Consider the following 19,992-nt stretch of genomic DNA (forward strand, 5'->3'; position numbering starts at 1 on the left):
TCAGTGAATGAGGATTCTCACCATGGGGAGGCAGAGAAGGTTAGACTGTGGGGATCAACCATGGCCATGAAGTCCATGGCTGGGCATTCCCCTGCCCCGGAGGAGCCCTTGTGGGTGCCGGACACTCAGTGGTCACTTCCCAGGTTCCAAAGGGATATTTAAATTGACCATGAAGGGGAGACTTACCAAATTTAAAGCCAGTATTGGGCAAGAAAACAAGCGACCAGGGAAATGGATGGTGAGCCCGTGGAGGACGATCGGGCAGTGAGGGTTCCCAAAGCAGCTCAGATTCCTGGAGGAAGGGCAAAGTCAATGGGAGAACCTCATCTGAAGTCATGGCACCAATGAAAGAGTATCTTGCCACGTCCCTCCTTACCCCAGATCGACTCAGGAGACACAGACCCATGCAAGAGATTTTATTATTTGAAAGAGAAAATGGCTGCCTCCAGAGAGAGGGAGCAGCAGCTCATGGGTGAGGAAGCATGTTTTTAAGGAGTAGGGGTAGGGTGTGTTCTGCATTGGTGATTGGATCTTAAGGGGTGGGTGACCATCTGGTCATTGGTGATTGGATCTTAAGGGGTGGGTGACCATCTGGTCGATGGTGATTGGGTCTTAAGTGGTGGGGGTCTTACCACACCAGAATTTGCCTTCAGAGATCCCTTTGTGCAAATGGAAGCACACAGTACAGATTCTAGACAAAAATTTGAAAACCCTTGCCTCTTCTGTGTGAGGGCAACTCTTGGCCTTTCTGTGCAGTTATAGCACCCATCCTTGGGGGTGCAACCCACACAGAGGTCCAGCTTGCAAGGGGAGGAGGGCTGGATCTCAGAACCTGCCTACTCTCTCCAGTGTGTGCCTTTATCAGCACAGTTAGGAAGTCAGGAGTGTGTGTGTGTGTATACAGATGTGTGCATGCATGCTTGTGTAATTTTCTGTAGCAAAGCCAAGAGGTGACATTCGAGTGGGGACCTGAAGGAGGGAGGTGGCAGCTCTATTATATGTGAGGGAAGAGCAGGAAGGGGTGGGTGGGTGGGATTAATACCTGAGGAGGTATGTGGTCAGGCCCAGAGAGAGCAAAGGGCAGAACTACTAGTGTGGAGGGACTCAGAGGAGGGGCAGGTACATGGGGTCAGCTATCCTGGACATTGGCCTCCCACAGAGTGAGTGTCAGCCTTTGGAAGCTTTGGCATAGGACCTGACTTCCTTACCAGTGTTTCCCTGGATGCTAATTTGAGTATAGGCTAAACAATGGCAAAGTGGGTAAGGGAAAGCCCAATAAGTGGTTATTCTAATCAAGCAAGAGACGGTCCACTATGGGTCTTCTCTAAATCCACTTCTATGGCAGCCAGCATCCACTTTCTAAAGCCTGATTAGCCCGTCTTCTGTCTGAAAAACCTGAAGGGTATTTCCTTACTGAAGTGCCCATAGGATAACTGCCTGCACAGAACAGGACTGATCCCACCCAGGCCTCATCTTCCTGGTCAGCCTCAGAGCCTGGCACCTCCCTCACCAGCTCTCTGGGGCTCTCACATCCCAGACTAGCTCAAAGGTCTCAAATGGGTGGTCTGAAGGCCACCTCCAGCCTGCACACCTGTATGCTTGTTGTCTCAGGTAACAGGTCAGGTTCAGTAGATATAGTGCCTGGGGCTGGGTTTGGATGCTCTTCAGGACACACTTGTGATGGAGAAAGAGACATAGTACAGGCTGGGAAGGGGACAGCTGACGACCAGGGGCAGCTGAGGGGCTCGAGTTGGGTACCACAGCAGTTGGAATACACTATAGTTGGCCTCAATAGTCTTTCTTAAATTGTTTATCAACAATTAAAAATCAGGAAATTTGTGCAAAATCTGAATAACTGATCTTTGTAAGATCAGAAGTGAGCTTACCCTGGGCCTCCTTGCCTACACAGTAACAATTAGCCAGAGCTGAGGGTTGGCTGTCCCCTTCACACCGGGCTTTGCTTGGGAGTTCTCCACAGTCTCTCTGGTCTGACCCACGTGGCCTCCACCAATGTGCGGTGTGCATGCCCTCATGCCCTGTTTCTCTACAAACTGTCCCAGCCTTCTTGGAACGTCTGCTGCTACTGATTCACCTGGGGCTACTACGGTCTACATGTGTATGTCCTTCCCCTAAATTCATATTTTGAAATCTTAGTGTTTGATATCAAGAGGGGGTCCTTTCAGTGATTAGGTCATGGGGGTGTGTGGGTAAAACTGCAATATTTCCAGAATCTCTCACCTGGCTTTAATGCATCTCCATATCAAAAGGTGTTTCCAAGGGGTGGAGAGAAGTAGTCCATCTCCATATCAATAGGTGATTAAAAGGGTAGGGGGAGCAAGGGCATATCTGGACCCAAGATGTGTGGTGGGGTCCTTTTGTAGCTGGGTTGTGAGAGACAAGGGCGAGCAGAAGTGGACAACTAATTGTAGGTGATGTACTGCCTTCTCCCACTTTACTTTTCCCTTTGACTGATTATGGTTTCAAATGTTATTTCCCCAGGCCTGGAAACATACTTTATTCCCAGAATTACACTGTGGAACCCTCCTGAAAGGGACTAGTGTCTTATCAAAGTGGCCATAGAGCTCCCCAACCATTCCACCATGTGAGGACACAGAGAGAAGGTGCCAGCTGGAAACGAGGAAGGGTCCCTCACCCAGCCATTCTGGGGCCTCACTCTTGAAGTTCCCAACCTCCAGACTGTTAGAATTAAATCTCTGCTGTTTATAAGCCCCCCAATCAGTGGTAGTTTGCTGCAGAAGTTGGAGCAAACTAAGATACCTGGCAAAATAAACATGCTTGCCCTGTCCAAAGAACTCCTTGATGGTGCCTTCTAGAACACCCCGAAGGATCTCACTCCTTGCTTTGAAGTCTTTCTTGTAGGGTCTGTGAAGAACCTGGAGGCAGGGCTGTGTATTATTTGCATTTAAAAAATAACTAATTTATTTATTTTTATTTTTTTTGAAGAACATTATGTTTACTAGGCTCTCCCCTACCCCGAGTCCCCCCAACAAACTCCATTACAGTCACTGTCCATCAGCATAGTAAGATGTTGTACAATCACTACTTGTCTTCTCTGTCTTGCAAAGCCCTCCCCTTTCCCCCACCCCCCACATTATACATGCTAATCATAATACCTCCTTTCTTCTTCCCCACCCTTATCCCTCCCTACCCTCCATTCTCCCCAGTCTCTTTCCCTTTGGTAACTGTTAGTCCATTCTTGGGTTCTGTGATTCTGCTGCTGTTTTGTTCCTTCAGTTTTTCTTTTGTTCTTATACTCCACAGATGAGTGAAATCATTTGGTATTTGTTTTTCTATGCTTGGCTTATTTCACTGAGCATAATACCCTCTAGCTCCATCCGTGTTGTTGCAAATGGTAGGATTTGTTTTCTTCTTATGGATGAATAATATTCCATTGTGTATATGTACCACATCTTCTTTATCCATTCATCTACTGATGGACACTTAGGTTGCTTCCATTTCTTGGCTATTGTAAATAGTGCTGTGATAAACATAGGGGTGCATCTGTCTTTTTCAAACTGGAGTGCTGCATCCTTAGGGTAAATTCCTAGAAGTGGAATTCCTGGGTGAAATGGTAAGTCTATTTTGAGCATTTTGAGGGACCTCCATATTGCTTTCCACAATGGTAGAACTAATTTACATTCCCACCAACAGTGTAGGAGGGTTCCACTTTCTCCATAACTTCACCAAGATTTGTTGTTGTTTGTCTTTTGGATGGTGGCCATTCTTACTGGTGTGAGGTGATATCTCATTGTGGTTTTAATTTGCATTTCTCTGATAACTGGTGATGTGGAGCATCTTTTCATGTGTCTGTTGGCCATCTGAATTTCTTCTTTGGAGAAGTGTCTGTTCAGATCTTCTGCCCATTTTTTAATTGGATTATTTGCTTTTTGTTTGTTGAGGAGTGTGAGCTCTTTATATATTTTGGATGTCAAGCCTTTATCGGATCTGTCATTTACGAAAATATTCTCCCATACTGGAGGGTACTTTTTTGTTCTATTGATGGTGTCCTTTGCTGTACAGAAGCTTTTTAGCTTGATATAGTCCCACTTGTTCATTTTTGCTTTTGTTTCCCTTGCCCGGGTAGATATATTCATGAAGAAGTCACTAATCTTCACATTCCAAGAGATTTTTGCCTATGTTTTTTTCTAAGAGTTTTATGGTTTCAGGACTTACATTCAGGTCTTACATCCATTTTGAATTTACTTTTGTGTATGGGGTTAGACAGTGATCCAGTTTCATTCTCTTACATGTAGCTGTCCAGTTCTGCCAGCACCATCTGTTGAAGAGACTGTCATTTCCCCATTGTATGTCCATAGGTCCTTTATCAAATATTAATTGACCATATATGTTTGGGTTAATGTCTGGAGTCTCTAATCTGTTCCACTGGTCTGTGGCTCTGTTCTTGTGCCAGTACCAAATTGTCTTGATTGCTGTGGCTTTGTAGTAGAGCGTGAAGTTGGGGAGTGAGATCCCTGCCACTTAATTCTTCTTTCTCAGGATTACTCTGACTATTTGGGGTCTTAGGCAGTTCCACATGAATTTTTGAACTATTTGTTCCAGTTTGTTGAAGAATGTTGTTGGTAATTTGATAGGGATTGCATCAAATCTGTATATTGCTTTGGGCAGGATGGCCATTTTGACAATATTAATTCTTCCTAACCAAGAGCATGGGATGAGTTTACATTTGTTAGTGTCCTCTTTAACTTCTCTTAAGAGTGTCTTATAGTTGTCAGGGTACAGGTTTTTCACTTCCTTGGTTAGGTTTATTCCTAGGTATTTTATTCTTTTTGATGCAATTGTGAATGGAATTGTTTTCCTGATTTCTCTTTCAATTAGTTCATTGTTAGTGTATAGGAAAGCCACAGATTTCTGTGTGTTAATTTGGTATCATGCAACTTTGCTGTATTCCAATATCATTTCTAGTAGTTTTGGAGTGGAGTCTTTAGGGTTTTTTATGTACAATATCATGTCATCTGCAAATTGTGACAGTTTAACTTCTTCTTTACCAATCTGGATTCCTTGTATTTCTTTGTTTTGTCTAATTGCTGTGGCTAGAACCTCCAGTACTATGTTAAATAACAGTGGGGAGAGTGGGCATCCCTGTCTTGTTCCTGATCTCAGAGGAAAAGCTTTCAGCTTCTCGCTGTTCAGTATGATGTTGGCTGTGGGTTTATCATATATGGCCTTTATTATGTTGAGGTACTTGTCCTCTATACCCATTTTGGTGAGAGTTTTTATCATGAATGGATGTTGAATTTTGTCAAATGCTTTTTCAGCGTCTATGGAGATGATCATGTGGTTTTTGTCCTACTTTTTGTTGATGTGGTGGATGATGTTGATGGATTTTCGAATGTTGTACTATACTTGCATCCCTGGGATGAATCCCACTTGGTCATGGTGTATGATCCTTTTGATGTATTTTTGAATTCGGTTTGCTAATATTTAGTTGAGTATTTTTGCATCTACATTCATCAGGGATATCGGTCTGTAATTTTCTTTTTTGGTGGGATCTTTGCCTGGTTTTGGTATTAGGGTGATGTTGGCTTCACAGAGTGAGTTTGGGAGTATTCCCTACTCTTTTATTTTTTGGAAAACTTTAAGGAGAATGGGTATTATGTCTTCTCTGTGTGTCTGATAAAATTCCAAGGTAAATCCTTCTGGCCCCGGGGTTTTCTTCTTTGGTAGTTTTTTGATTACTGTTTCAATTTCTTTGCTTGTAATTGGTTTGTTTAACTTTCGTGTTTCTTCTTTGGTCATTCTTGGAAGGTTGTATTTTTCTAGGAAGTTGCCCATTTCTTCTAGGCTTTCCAGTTTGTTGGCATATAGGTTTTCACAGTAGTCTTTAATAATTCTTTGTATTTCTGTGGGGTCTGTCATGATTTTTCCATTCTCATTTCTGATTCTGTTGATTTGTGTTGATTCTCTTTTTCTCTTAATAAGTTTGGCTAGAGGCTTATCTATTTTGTTTATTTTCTCAAAAACCAGCTCTTGGTTTCATTGATTTTTCTATTGTTTTATTCTTCTCAATATTGTTTATTTCTTCTCTGATCTTTATTATGTCCCTCCTTCTGCTGACTTTAAGCCTCATTTATTCTTTTTCCAATTTTGATAACTGTGACATTAGACTATTCATTTGGGTTTGTTCTTCCTTCCTTAAATATGCCTGGATTGCTATATACTTTCCTCTTAAGACTGCTTTTGCTGCATCCCACAGAAGTTGGGGCTTTGTGTTGTTGTTGTCATTTGTTTCCATATATTGCTGGATCCCCATTTTAATTTGGCCATTGATCCATTGATTATTTAGGAGCGTGTTGTTAAGCCTTCATGTGTTGGTGAGCCTTTTTGCTTTCTTTGTATAGTTTATTTCTAGTTTTATGCCTTTGTGGTCTGAAAAGTTGTTTGTTAGGATTTCAATCTTTTGGAATTTAGTGAGGCTCTTTTTGTGGCCTAGTATGTGGTCTATTCTGGAGAATGTTCCATGTGCACTTGAGAAGAATGTGTACCATGTTGCTTTTGGGTGTAGAGTGCTATAGATGTCTATTAGGTCCATCTGTTCTAGTGTGTTGTTCAGTGCCTCTGTGTCCTCATTTAGTTTCTGTCTGGTGGATCTGTCCTTTGGAGTGAATGCTGTGTTGAAGTCTCCTAAAATGAATGCATTGCAGTCTACTTCCTCCTTTAGTTCTGTTGTATTTGTTTCACATATGCTGGTGCTCCTGTGTTGGATGCGTATATATTTATAATGGTTATATCCTCTGGTTGGACTGAGCCTTTTATCATTATGTAATGTCCTTCTTTATCTCATGTTACTTTCTTCATTTTGAAGTCTATTTTGTCTGATACTACTACTGAAACTCCTGCTTTTTTCTCCCTATTGTTTTCAGGAAATATCTTTATCCATCCCCTGACTTTCAGTCTGTGCATGTCTTTGGGTTTGAGGTGAGTCTCTTGTAAGAAGCATATAGATGGGTCTTGTTTTTTTATCCATTCAGTGACTCTATGTCTTTTGATTGGTGCATTCAGTCCATTTACATTTAGGGTGATTATGGATAGGCATGTACTTATTGCCATTTCAGGCTTTAGATTCGTGGTTACCAAAGGTTCCAGGTTCCTTTCCTTACTATCTAAGAGTCTAACTTAACTCAGTATGCTGTTACAAACACAATCTAAAGGTTCTTTTATATTTCTCCTCCTTTTTCTTCCTCTTTCATTCTTTATATATTAGGTATCAGATTCTATACTTTTCCTCTATCCCTTGATTGACTTTAGGGATAGTCAATTTAATTTTACATTTGCCTCACAATGAGCTGCTCCACCCTCCCTACCATGATTTTTCTACCTCTGGTGACAGCTATCCAACCCTCGGAACACTTCCATCTATAGCAGTCCCTCCAAAATAGACTGCAGAGATGGTTTGTGGGAGGTAAACTCTCTCAGCTTTTGCTTATCTGGAAATTGTTGAATCCCTCCTTCAAATTTAAATGATAATCTCACTGGATAAAATAATCTTGGTTCCAGGCCCTTCTGCTTCATGGCATTAAATACATCATGCCACTCCCTTCTGGCCTTTAAAGTTTCTGCTGAGAAGTCTGCTGTTATTCTGATGGGCTTTCCTTTGTGTGTGATCTTATTTCTGCCTCTGGCTGCTTTTAACAGTCTGTCCTTATCCTTGATCTTTCCCATTTTAATTACTATGTGTCTTGGTGTTGTCTTCCTTGGGTCCCTTGTGTAGGGGGATCTGTGGATCTCCATGGCCTGAGATACTATCTCCTTCCCCAGATTGGGGAAGTTTTCAGCAACTACCTCCTCAAAGACACTTTCTATCCCCTTTCCTCTCTCTTCTTCTTCTGGTATCCCTATAATTTGAATATTGTTCTGCTTGGATTGGTCACACAGTTCTCTCAATATTCTTTCATTCTTAGAGATCGTTTTTTCTCTCTGTGCCTCAGCTTCTTTGTATTCCTCTTCTCTAGTTTCTACTTCATTTATTGTCTCCTCCACCGTATCCAACCTACTTTTAATACTGTCCATCGTGTTCTTTAATGATTGGATCTCCAGCCTGAATTCATTCCTGAGTTCTTGGATGCCTTTCCATACCTCCATTAGGATGTTGATTATTTTTATTTTGAACTCCCTTTCAGGAAGAGTCACAAGGTCCATATCATTTAAATCTTTCTCGGGAGTTGTATTAACAATTTTACTCTGGACAAAGTTCCTTTGGCATTTGATGTTTGTATATGGTGCCGTCTAGTGTCCAGAACCTCTATGCTGGAGCTGCTGAGCCCCTGAAGCAATGTCAGGAGTTTCTGGGGAGCAGTACTGGGGGTAGGAAAGAGCTGTTTGCCGCCTCCTGGCTCCTGTGCCTTTCTCCACTGCCTGAGCCAGTGGGCCATGCACACAGGTATTAATTTTTGTCCCAGAGCAGCCACATATGGATCCCTGCTTTCCACAAGCAGCCAGAATCCCAGTCTCCCAGGAACTCTGCCTGTATTAACTTTCCAACCTGGTAGTCATACGAGTCTCACGAAAGCACCATGAAATGTAGATTTGTGCTACCAGCACAGATTTCTGGAGCTAGGTATTTCAGCAGTCCCAAGCCTTCCACTCCCTCTCTGCTCCATTTCTCTTCCTCCTGCCAGTGAGCTGGGGTAGGGCAGGGGCTTAGGTCCCACGGAGCCACAGCTCCTGTACATTACCCCATTTGCTGAGGTCTGCTCTTTTCTCCAGGTGTGTGCAGTCTGATGCATCCTCTTTCCTGTTGCTCTCTCAGGATTAGTTGCAGCAATTAAATTTTCTAATTGTATCAATTTTTAGGAGGAAGCCTGTGTCTCTCCTCTCACGCTGCCATCTTTAATCCAAGTCTCGGAAGAAGTTCTTATTTGCATTTTTATACCTAGTTTCTAGCACAGTATCTCGCTTGTAATGGGGAAACCATAACTATTTAAATGAAATGGGCTTAAGTTATGTGAATAAGAACCTTCCAGAGTTACATTATCTAGAGTATTTCCTTGGAAAGAGACTCAAACTGCTAGACATTTTCAAAGTTTCAAATAACAGAAGGGAACTTGGAGTTCATTGGCATCTATCCTCCTGGTTTTTGTCAGCGAGATGAGGCAGTTGTTCCTGCCACACAGCTGGTGGGAAAGCAAATGAGTTCAAACAACACGTGGCACACACAGGTGTCTTGACAACATTCCCCAGGTAAACTACCCAGTTTTGATCAACATGTAAATTTATTTTTGTTATAACTCAGCAAACATACTGTTTCTACAATATCTGTCAGGGAATGCCAGTGAATGGGTGTGGAGTAGAAAGACACGGGGTGCATGGAGGTGATCATGCTGTGAGATAGAAATCCCAAACTCACTTACACTAGCCAGGATACAGCCAGATGGCATTTGTAATCATGAATCAATTTCAAGGCCTTATGGCTGTAGGAGACAGTGGCCAGGCAATGAATAGTACATCTCAGAGACACTGGGATGAAGGGCTGACTACACTTGCTTTTACAAAGACTGAGACACTGCTAATTGATCTCGTAGTGATCAATGGTAGGAACTTATCTATTATCACTACTGATTGCATCAGTGTTGCTTTAGCCTTTAATCTCTTAAACTGGGCCACACATTTTGTGTTCAGAAGTAGCATACACACATAGAATGGGTGAAGATGGATGTGCTGGAGCAACATGGCAATACTGTAAATACATTTATAGTTTGCTGTTTGCAAACCCTCTCCGTGCATATGACTTAATCTGTCACCATGACAGCCCCCTGCTTAGAGAAATACAGGTAATGAAATATTCCCAAATTCACATAACTAGGATGCCACTGGTTTTGAACTCATGTCCCATGACCTCAGGACCAGAACTCTTTGCATGGTGCTTACCAGGCCCACCAGGACAGACCTGAGACCTTCAGCCCAGGACATGTGGGAGGAACTGGGGTGAGCCCCACACTTCCAGCCTGCTGCTGTGCTCCTTGGGCTCTGCTGACAGTTGGCACATAGCTGGTGCCAGCTGGCTGTCCCTTTTTCTGGGTCTGCCATCTGGCATGACATGGTCCTTGCTCACGATTCTCTCTTCTGCCTGGGTGGCTGTGCCTGCTGCTCCTGTCTTGCAAACCTGGATGGTATAAAATCTGATTCTGGTGAGGGTGTGGTGGTTCCATCCTTCTGGTGTCTGGCCTCCCAGCCTTTGTCCCAAGGTTCCCACAGCCCTCCTGTTACCAACTCTGCTACCATTGATGAAATGGGCTCCTGCTGCCCAGAGAGAAGTCTGGGGCTCCAAGCCCTTCTCTGGTCAGCATTCTGTTCTGGAAATCCCACCTGGCCTATACTTTGTGCTGTTCTGAATTTCATTCTACAGAGCAGGGCTGAGTTATCAGAGAGAGGGATGGAGCAGGGAGAGCCAATCATACAAAGTAGCCCCTGTGTGCATACAGGTTTATTCTTTGCATGTCCAAGTCTCACATACTTGTCCAAAGCGAGGGAAGGTGTCTTCTTCCTGCCCTATGGAAGTCCTGTAGCTGGCTCTGTCCTCAGTCTGCTCACAACTTCATTGGTGTGTAGTTGGGGTGGTTGTCAAGGAAGGCTTAGGGCCAAGTGAAGCAGAAAGAAAAGTCCCTCTTCTTAGAGAGATTACAGTTTCCTGGTGGCAGGGGATGTGACCAAACACTCCCTAGGTGAACCTGGGCAACTTCCTTGACCTTTCTCTGCCTCAGATTCTTCATTTGCAAAATGGAGAAAATATGTACTCGACTTGTGGGGGTTGTATGAGTTATATAAAGCACATAGCCATTGGTTAATCAACATTAGCTGCTGTTGAAGAAGGCAGATGCCTGAAAGAGAGGTTTATGAGGCTTCGAAGGTTGACTTAGTCACTGGGAGATGAAGGTTTTCCTTGAGCAAGTGACTTAAGCTGGAATATGAAGAATGAGTGGGTTTTAACTTAGGTGAACAAGACTGAGAAGAGCAATACTGGTAGAGGGAACTGCTTGTGCAAAGTGGTTGTAGTAGTGGTGGTGGTGGTACGGTGGGTACAAGGAGAAGAAAGAAATGTTGGCCAGAGAGAATATAGGCCAGATATGGCCGACAAGGTAGTGGCCAGGTTATACTGAGCCTTGAGACCTTGAGACCCACGTTAAAGAATTTGGGAAGCCATACATGATGTATTAGTTATATAGTTAACAAATTACCCTCAAACTTAGAGCTTTCAACACTTATTATCTCACAGAGTCTCTGAGGGTCAGGAATGCAGGAATGGCTTAGCTGGGTGGTGCTGCCCAGAGCCCATGTGAGCTTGCAGTCAAGCTGTCAGCTGGGCCTACCACCACCTGAGGTTCACCTGGGGCTGATGATCCACTACTAGATTTACTCAGGAAGCCCCTGTGGCTCTCTCTGTGAACCACTCCATAGAGCTGCCCCATACAGAGCAGCTGTATTCCTCCAGAGCACCAAAGACAGAGAACCACAGGACTCAAGCTGGATACCACAGTGTCTTTTATAACCTAATCTTGAAAGCGAAATTCTATCATTTTGCCAAAACCTTTGGTCACACAGATCCAGTGGGATGGGTTTACAAAGGGTATGGAAACCAAGAGTCAGAGATCACTGTGGGCCATCTTAGAGGCTGGAATAAAATAATCTAATTTGCCTTTTGAAAAGATCAGTCTCACTACAATATGGAGGATGGGGTGGATAGGGCCTTAAATAGATGGCAGGAGAATAGCTGGGAGCCTCCCAGGTGGGAGAAGATAGCTCAGAGCACCTGGTAGTGTTGGTCAGAGATAAAAAAAAAAAGATAGATTTGAGAGATGTTAGCATCTATAACATCTATTAGATGTCAGATATTAGATGTTAGGTGTGACCATGACAGGGCCCATGGAGATTGGATGTGGGCTGAGGGAGAGGAAAGGAAGGTCCATGGTTGCCCTTAGATTTCTGGCTTCTGCAGCTGGACAGATGTTAGTGCCACACTAAGGAAAAAAATGTTAGAAGGGACCTGGTTTTGTTAGTTTTCACTGGTGTTTTACTAGCGTTGACTTGGACATACTAGGTTTGACATACATATGAGGCCTTCAAGAGGAGTCTAGACAGTTGGATATGAGTGCACAGCTCATAGGTCTGGTATGCTTTAGAAATCTAAAGGTGTGAGTCATTGGAACAAAGATAGTGACCATTTAGAAAGAATATATTGAAGGGAAGCAGAGGCTTCGGAAAAAACCCTAAGGAAAGCCAACATTTCAAGGCCAGCAGAGGACTGCAACTATGAACAGGATTTTGATCAATTAGGACAGGTCTCTGGAGTAACCCACTTATATTATATTAATAGAAACTATCCAAAGAGTCAGCTGGGGCTGAAGGTCCCCCAGAAGCCATTGGATGCCACGTACTTCATGGAGACAGTAATCTCTGCCATTACCCCCAGAGGTGATGTTTAAGTTACCTTATTACCATGTATGGGGTTGAGCAGTTTCAGAGGACCCTACTTGGCCTTCCCCACTATAACTGCTCTGATGCCACAGGACCAAATGTGGAGATTATGCAAGTACCAAGTATTGCCACTGTAATTACTAAATTATGAATCATGTAAATAACTATCAGGGGGCCTGAAGAACCTGTGGACATACTGTGAGGCAGACCTGAACTACAGCTCCATTAATTACTGGCCCCCATATGTCCTCGCTCTACAGAACAGGGCAGGGAATGGGGATGTTTCCAGTCCTTTGACATCAGTGTTAGCTTGGGTTCCTGTGTTCAACAATCCTCAAGTTTTTGGCCAGAAGAGAGAAGACAAGATGGCGGGGTGAGTAGGGCAGTGGAAATCTCCTCCCAAAATCATATATATTTTTGAAAATACAACAAATACAAGTATTCCTAAAAGAGAGACCAGAAGATACAGTACAACAGCCAGACTATATCTACACCTGCGAGAACCTAGTGCCTCACGAAGGGGGTAAGATACAAGCCACTGCTAGCAGGACCCAAGTGCACCCCACAACCCAGCACCCCAGCAGGAGGAAAGGAGTCAGAGAAGGGAGGGAGTGGGAGCCCAGCACTATTAAATACCCAGCCCTAGTCATCCACACCGGGAGCTGAGACACACCGTGCATGGTGTGCTGGATACTAGGGAAATGGAACCTGCGAGCGGGCTCCCACAGCTGGTGCCCCAGGGACAAAAGAAAAGCGAGTGCTTTTTGAAAGTCTTAAAGGCACAGGAGCCTCACAGGATGGAAGCATCCCAGCACACTAAGCCCAGCAGCTGGGAATCCCGGGGAACTCCAGGCACCCTAACCTTCTGGGTGGCAGCACAGCTCTGAGGCCCCTCACAGTGATAAACAGCTTTCCATCTGTTCCCCCTCTGGCAAGGTCCCAGCATAGCAGAAGAGCAGCTGGAGACTGGCCACACCCACATGAGCCATGCACAGTCTCCACCACAGCTGCCCAGGCCAGACTCAGAGGCCACATTGGCATGCAGCTGCCCAGCACAAGCTGCTAGGGGTCACCGCTCTCACAGGAAGGGAAGGCAGCAGGCAAGCAGGAAGAGACTTTGTTCTCCCAGCTGACACACATGCCAACTACGTACGACTAACTCTATTACCATGAAAAGGCAGAAGAATTTGATACAGACAAGAACAACCCAGACATCCCCTGAGAGGGAACCAGGGAAGAAAAATTTAACCAATCTTCCTGAAAAAGAATTCAAAATAAAGGTCATAACCATCCTGAATGAGCTGTAGAGAAAAATGCAAGAGCTAACAGATAAAGTTGGGAGGGAGAATACAGAAATAAAACAATCTCTGGAAGGACATAAAAGCAGAATGGATGAGGTGCAAGAGGCTGTTAATGGAATAGAAATCAGAGAACAGGAATGCAGAGAAGCTGATGCAGAGAGAGATAAAAGGATCTCCAGAGTTGGGGGAGGAAATAGTCACACAAACCATGGAAGCACACAGAACTCCCAACAGAAGGGAATCAAGGATCACAACACCAAGACACATAATAATTAAAATGGCAAAGATCAAGGACAAGGACAGAGTATTAAAGGCAGCCAGAGAGAGAAAAAAGGTCACCTACAAAGGAAAACCCATTAGGCTATCATCAGACTTCTCAACAGAAACCTTATAGGCCAGAAGAGAATGGCATGATATATTTAATGCAATGAAACAAGAGCCTTGAACCAAGAATACTGTCTCCAGCATGATTATCATTTAAATATGAAGGAGGGATTAAACAATTCCCAGACAAGCAAAAGTTGAGGGAATTTGCCTCCCACAAACCACCTCTACAGTGTATTCTAGAGGGACTGCTCTAGATGGAAGCACTCCTAAGGCTAAATAGATGTAACCAGAGAAAATAAAATCACAGCAAAGAAAGCAGACCAACCAAATACTAACTAAAGGCAAAAAATAAAATCAACTACCCACAAAAGCAGTCAAAGGAAACACAAAAGAGCACAAAGTAAAACACCTAGCATATAAAGAATGGAGGAGGATGAATAAGAAGGGAGAGAAACAAAGAATCATCAGACTATGTTTATAATAGCTGAATAAGTGGGCTAAGTTAGACAGTAAGATAGTAAAGAAGCTAACCTTGAACCTTTGGTAACTGCAAATCTAAAACCTGCAATGGCAATAAGTACATATCTTTCAATAATCACCCTAAATGTAAATGGACTGAATGCACCAATCAAAAGACACAGAGTAATAGAATGGATAAAAAAGCAAGAACAATCTATATGCTGCTTACAAGAAACTCACCTCAAACCCAAAGACATGCACAGACTAAAAGTCAAGGGATGGAAAATGATATTTCATGCAAACAACAAGGAGAAAAAAGCAGGTGTTGCAGTACTAGTGTCAGACAAAACACGATAAAACAAAGAAAGTAACAAGAGATAAAGAAGAAATTATATAATGATAAAGGGAGCAGTCCAACAAGAGGATATAACCATTATAAATATATATGCACCCAGTACAGGAGCACCAACATATGTGTAACAAATATTAACAGAATTAAAAGAGGAAATAGAATGTAATACATTCATTTTAGGAGACTTCAACACACCACTCACTCCAAAGGACAGATCAACCAGATAGAAAATAAGTAAGGACACAGAGGCACTGAACAACACACTAGAACAGATGGACCTAATAGACATCTATAGAACTCTACACCCAAAAGCAACACCATACACATTCTTCTCAAGTGCATATGTAAATTCTCCAGAATACACCACATGATAGGCCACAAAAAGAGCCTCAGTAAATTCAAGAAAATTGAAATTGTACTAACCAACTTCTCAGACCACAAAGGTATAAAACCAGAAATAAATTGTTCAAAGAAAGCAAAAAGGCTCACAAACACTTGAAGGCTTAACAACATGCTCCTAAATAATCAATGGATCAATGACCAAATTAAAATAGAGATCAAGCAATACATGGAAACAAATGACAACAACAACCCAAAACCGCAACTTCTGTGGGATGTAGTGAAAGCAATTTTAAGAGGAAAGTATATAGCAATCCAGGCATACCTAAAGAAGGAAGAACAAACCCAAATGAATAGTCTGACATCATAATTATCAAAATGGAAAAAGAAGAACAAATGAGGCCTAAAGTCAGCAGAAGGAGGGACATAATAAAAATCAGAGGAGAAATAAATAGAATTGAGAAAAACAAAACAATAGAAAAAAATCAATGACAAAAAGAGCTGGTTCTTTGAGAAAATAAACAAAATAGATAAGCATCTAGCCAGACTTATTAAGAGAAAAAGAGAATCAACACACATCAACAGAATCAAAAATGAGAAAGGAAAAATCATGATGGACTGCACAGAAATACAAAGAATTATTAGAGAATAGAACAAAAAGCTATATGCTAACAAGCTGGAAAACCTAGAAGAAATGGACAACTTCCTACAAAAACAAAACCTTCCAAGACTGACCAAGGAAGACACAGAAAATTTAACAGACCAATTACCAGCAACAAAATTGAACTGGTAATTAAAAAACTACCTAAGAGCAAAATCTCCAGGTGAGATGGATATACCGCAGAATTTTATCAGATATACAGAGAAGACATAACACCCATTCTCCTTAAAGTTTTCCAAAAATTAGAAGAGGAGGGAATACTCCCAAACTCATTCTATGAAGCCAACATCACCCTAATACCAAAACCAGGTAAAGACCCCACCAAAAAAGAAAACTACAGAACAATATCCCTGATGAACATAGATGCAAAAATACTCAATAAAATATTAGCAAACTGAGTTCAAAAATACATCAAAAGGATCATACACCATGACCAAGTGGGATTCATCCCAGGGATGCAAGGATGGTACAACATTCGAAAATCCATCAACATCATCCACCACATAAATAAAAAGGACAAAAACCACATGATCATCTCCATATATGCTGAAAAAGCATTCGACTAAATTCAACATCTATTCATGTTAAAAACTCTCAAAAAAATGGGCATAGAGGGCAAGTACCTCAACATAATAAAGGCCATATATGATAAACCCACAGCCAACATCATACTGAACAGTGAGAAGCTGAAAGCTTTTCCTCTGATATTGGGAACAAGACAGGGATGCCCACACTCCCCACTGTTATTCAACATAGTATTGGAGGTCCTAGTCATGGCAATTATACCAAAAAAAGAAATACAACCAATCTAAATTGGTAAAGAAGAAGTTAAACTGTCACTATTTGCAGATGACATGATATTGTACATAAAAAAAACCCTAAAGATTCCACTCCAAAACTACTAGAACTGATTACGGAATACAGCAAAGTTGCAGGATACCAAATTAACACACAGAAATCTGTGGCTTTCCTATACACTAACAATGAACTAATTTAAAGAGAAATCAGGAAAACAATTCCATTCAAAATTGCATCAAAAAGAATAAAATACCTAGGAATAAACCTAACCGAGGAAGTGAAAAAACTGTACCCTGAAAACTGCAAGACACTCTTAAGAGAAATTAAAGAGGACACTTACAAATGGAAACTCATCCCATGCTCTTGGCTAGAAAGAATTATTATTGTCATAATGGCCATCCTGCCCAAAGCAATCTACAGATTCAGTGCAATCCCTATCAAATTACCAAGAGCATTCTTTAACAAACTGGAACAAATAGTTCAAAAATTCATATGGATCCACCGAAGACCCCAAATAGTCAAAGCAATCCTGAGAAAGAAGAATAAAATATGGGGGGGATCTTGCTCCCCAACTTCAAGCTCTGCTACAAAGCCACAGTAATCAAGACAATTTGGTACTGGCACAAGAACAGACCCACAGACCAGTGGAACAGAATAGAGGGTCCAGATATTAACCCAAACATACATGGTCAATTAATATTCAATAAAGGAACCATGGACATACAATAGGGAAATGACACCCTCTTCAACAGTTGGTGTTGGCAAAAGTGGACAGCTACATGTAAGAGAATGAAACTTGATCACTATCTAACCCCATACACTAAAGTAAATTTGAAATGGATCAGAGACCTTAATGTAAGTCATGAAACCATAAAACTCTTAGAATAAAACATTGGCAAAAATCTCTTGGACATAAACATAAGCAGCTTCTTCATGAACATATCTCCCCAGGCAAGGTAAACAAAAGAAAAAATGAACAAGTGGGACTATATCAAGCTGAGAAGCTTCTGTACAGCAAAGGACACCATCAATAGAACAAAAAGGTTCCCTACAGTATGGGAGAATGTATTCATAAATGACAGATCTGATAAAGGGTTGACATCCAAAATATATAAAGGGCTCACACACCTCAACAAACAAAAAGCGAATAATCCAATTAAAAAATGGGCAGAAGAGCTGAACAGACAGTTCTCCAAAGAAGAAATTGAGATTGCCAAAGATACATGAAAAGATGCTCCACATCACTAGTCATCAGAGAAATGCAAATTAAAACTGCAATATCACTTCACATGAGTAAGGATCGCCACCATTCAAAAGACAAACAACAACAAATGTTGGCGAGGTTGTGGAGAAAGGGGAAGCCTCCTACACTGCTGGTGGGAATGTAAACTAGTTCAACCATTGTGGAAAGCAGAATTGAGGTGTCTCAAAAAACTAAAAATAGAAATTCCATTTGACCCCAGAATTCTACTTGTAGGAATTTACTCGAAGAATGCAGGATCCCAGTTTCAAAAAGACATATACACCCCTCTGTTTATTGCAGCACTATTTACAATAGCCAAGAAATAGCAGCAACCTAAGTATCCATCAGTAGATGAATGGATAAAGAAGATGTGGTACATATACACAATGGAATATTATTCAGTCATAAGAGGAAAAAAAATCCTACCATTTGCAATAACATGGATGGAGCTAGAGAGTATTGTGCTCAGTGAAATAAGCCAGGCAGAGAAAGACAAGAACCAAATGATTTCACTCATATGTGGAGTATAAGATCAAAGAAAAAACTGCAGGTACAAAACAGCAGCAGACTCACAGAACCCAAGAATGGACTAACAGTTACCAAAGGGAAAGGGACTTGGGAGGATGGGTGGGAAGGGACAGATAATTGGGGGAAGAAATGGGGCATTATGATTAGCATGTATAATGTGGGGGGAGTCACAGGGAGGGCTGTGCGACACAGAAATGTTAAGTAGTGTCTCTACAGCATCTTACTATGCTGATGGACAGTGACTGTAATGGGGTTTGTGCAGGTGGGACTTGGTGATGGGGGCAGTCTAGCAAACATAATGTTCCTCATGTAATTGCAGGTTAATGATGCAAAAAGAAATGTTTGGCCATTCAGTTTTTCTCAGTGTATGGCTTCCTGTGTAAAACTCCACAGATAACTGGGAAAGCACTAGAAAAGCCATTACTCTATACATTAGGGTAAAGTGTATATGCAGGGCTGTTCCTCCCTGAAGGAATGGATTCAGGGCATAAAAACTGGGGCCAGTGCAGAACTGGGCAAGGGATCATGATTTTGTTGCACAAGCTTCCCGCAACGTCCTGATTACCCTTCCATTATTTCTTTTAGTTATATAGATTGAGAAAAATCCTTGTTGGTTACCCATCTAACTTGCCTCTAGGGACAAGATTGTATTAATCACCTTCATAGCTCAGTGGGGGTAATCAGCCCACATTTCTACCATACTGCTTATTCAGATAATTGTGCCTTACTTCTGATGGTTCAGCTCTGCAACCTGCCCCTTATTATTTGGGGATCTCATTACTCCCATTGCTGTTAGTGAGCCCTGTTCCATAACAGTAGCCCTCTACAGTTGGCCCTGACCTACAGAACACATGCAACAGAGAATTCCTTGGTAATGTCTATAGCCCTCTCTCAGGTAATTTCTTTTGTTTTATGAATGTCATATTCATCACTACCTTCCAAAGTACACAGTCATCTAGACGATTTCCTGGGCTTACACAGTATACTCACTCTGACAAGCCTGCTTTGCTGAAGCTCTTGATCACTTTTTCCACCACTTGACTTTGGCAATTCCAATATTTATATTTCACATGAAGCACCACTTCTTCCACAATTTTATTAGTCACACCAACTGTGCATTAGAACTTTTTCCTGTAGTGCTTGACAGGGTATTAAATCCTGTATGCAGTGAGGGTGCCCCAATATTGATAAACTGTCTCTAATCCAACTTTATGTTCTGTTCCCTTTGATTCAGAACCTTCAGAATACAGTACTACAGATAACGTACAGGTTCCTGCGGGTACATGCTGGCTATGTCCTACAGCTACTTTGAATAGAGTTCCTCCCTTCCTTAGCAGAATCAGCATTCCCTTGGTGGGTTATGTTGTGAATTATCCCTAGTTATTGATTTGTGGCAGGAGGAAGAGGGGGAGATATCTTGGAAGGAGTATTGGTTGCACAGCAGAGTCCTTTTGTGGGGAAATTGGGGTTCCTATGGCCAGGATCCTCACTGAACTTAAACCACCTGATGATGTAAATGGCCTCTTGCTAGGCA

Source organism: Manis javanica, chromosome 7 (assembly GCF_040802235.1).
Source record: "Manis javanica isolate MJ-LG chromosome 7, MJ_LKY, whole genome shotgun sequence".
Lineage (NCBI taxonomy): Eukaryota > Metazoa > Chordata > Mammalia > Pholidota > Manidae > Manis > Manis javanica.